Source organism: Schistocerca cancellata, chromosome 8, assembly GCF_023864275.1.
Source record: "Schistocerca cancellata isolate TAMUIC-IGC-003103 chromosome 8, iqSchCanc2.1, whole genome shotgun sequence".
Classification (NCBI taxonomy): Eukaryota; Metazoa; Arthropoda; class Insecta; order Orthoptera; family Acrididae; genus Schistocerca; species Schistocerca cancellata.
The window spans coordinates 515,667,578-515,669,784 of NC_064633.1; the positions used below are offsets into that span (position 1 = coordinate 515,667,578).

The 2,207-nt window shown below is 52.1% G+C and overlaps 1 non-coding gene across 1 annotated transcript; it reads left to right on the plus strand.

Annotated features, from left to right (window-relative positions):
- Positions 1-383: 383 nt before the first annotated feature.
- Trnas-cga (transfer RNA serine (anticodon CGA)) lies at positions 384-458 on the plus strand. Its single transcript has one exon. It is a non-coding gene; the product is annotated as a tRNA-Ser (tRNA).
- Positions 459-2,207: the final 1,749 nt, after the last annotated feature.

The window sequence follows — 2,207 nt, forward strand, 5'->3', positions numbered from 1 at the left end:
CGCAGGAGAGCTTCTGTAAAGTTTGGAAGGTAGGAGACGAGGTACTGGCAGAAGTACAGCTGTGAGTACCGGGCGTGAGTCGTGCTTCGGTAGCTCAGTTGGTAGAGCACTTGCCCGCGAAAGGCAAAGGTCCCGAGCTCGAGTCTCGGTCGGGCACACAGTTTTAATCTGCCAGGAAGTTTCATATCAGCGCACACTCCGCTGCAGAGTGAAAATCTCATTCTGGAAACATCCCCCAGGCTGTGGCTAAGCCATGTCTCCGCAATATCCTTTCTTTCAGGAGTGCTAGTTCTGCCAGGTTCGCAGGAGAGCTTCTGTAAAGTTTGGAAGGTAGGAGACGAGGTACTGGCAGAAGTAAAGCTGTGAGTACCGGGCGTGAGTCGTGCTTCGGTAGCTCAGTTGGTAGAGCACTTGCCCGCGAAAGGCAAAGGTCCCGAGTTCGAATCTCGGTCGGGCACACAGTTTTAATCTGCCAGGAAGTTTCATATCAGCGCACACTCCGCTGCAGAGTGAAAATCTCATTCTGGAAACATCCCCCAGGCTGTGGCTAAGCCATGTCTCCGCAATACCCTTTCTTTCAGGAGTGCTAGTTCTGCAAGGTTCGCAGGAGAGCTTCTGTAAAGTTTGGAAGATAGGAGACGAGGTACTGGCAGAAGTAAATCTGTGAGTACCGGGCGTGAGTCGTGCTTCGGTAGCTCAGTTGGTAGAGCACTTGCCCGCGAAAGGCAAAGGTCCCGTGTTCGAGTCTCGGTCGGGCACACAGTTTTAATCTGCCAGGAAGTTTCATATCAGCGCACACTCCGCTGCAGAGTGAAAATCTCATTCTGGAAACATCCCCCAGGCTGTGGCTAAGCCATGTCTCCGCAATATCCTTTCTTTGAGGAGTGCTAGTTCTGCAAGGTTCGCAGGAGAGCTTCTGTAAAGTTTGGAAGGTAGGAGACGAGGTACTGGCAGAAGTAAAGCTGTGAGTACCGGGCGTGAGTCGTGCTTCGGTAGCTCAGTTGGTAGAGCACTTGCCCGCGAAAGGCAAAGGTCCCGAGTTCGAGTTTCGGTCGGGCACACAGTTTTAATCTGCCAGGAAGTTTCATATCAGCGCACACTCCGATGCAGAGTGAAAATCTCATTCTGGAAACATCCCCCAGGCTGTGGCTAAGCCATGTCTCCGCAATATCCTTTCTTTCAGGAGTGCTAGTTCTGCAAGGTTCGCAGGAGAGCTTCTGTAAAGTTTGGAAGGTAGGAGACGAGGTACTGGCAGAAGTAAAGCTGTGAGTACCGGGCGTGAGTCGTGCTTCGGTAGCTCAGTTGGTAGAGCACTTGCCCGCGAAAGGCAAAGGTCCCGAGTTCGAGTCTCGGTCGGGCACACAGTTTTAATCTGCCAGGAAGTTTCATATCAGCGCACACTCCGCTGCAGAGTGAAAATCTCATTCTGGAAACATCCCCCAGGCTGTGGCTAAGCCATGTCTCCGCAATATCCTTTCTTTCAGGAGTGCTAGTTCTGCAAGGTTCGCAGGAGAGCTTCTGTAAAGTTTGGAAGGTAGGAGACGAGGTACTGGCAGAAGTAAAGCTGTGAGTACCGGGCGTGAGTCGTGCTTCGGTAGCTCAGTTGGTAGAGCACTAGCCCGCGAAAGGCAAAGGTCCCGAGTTCGAGTCTCGGTCGGGCACACAGTTTTAATCTGCCAGGAAGTTTCATATCAGCGCACACTCCGCTGCAGAGTGAAAATCTCATTCTGGATACTATCCACAAGTTCATCAACGCACTCTTGATCCCGATTGTCCCACTCTTCAACGGCGATTCGGCGTAGATCCCGCAGAGTGGTAGGTGGGTCACGTCGTCCATAAACAGCCCTTTCCAGTCCATCCCACGCATGTTCGATAGAGTTCATGTCTGGATAACATGCTGGCCACTCTAGTCGAGCGATGTCGTTATCCAGAAGGAAGTTATTGACAAGATGTACACGACGTGGGTGCGAATTGTTGTCCATGAAGATGAATGCCTCGCCAGTATGCTGCCGACATGATAGCACTATTGGTTGGAGGATGGTATTCACGTGTCGTACAGCCGTTACGGCACCTTCCATGACCACCAGCAACGTACGTCTACCCGTCATAACGCCACCCCAAAACAGCAGGGAACCTCCGCCTTGTTGCACTCGCTGGACAGTGTGTCTAAGGCGTTCAGCCAACACGTCTCCCATGATTGTCTGGTT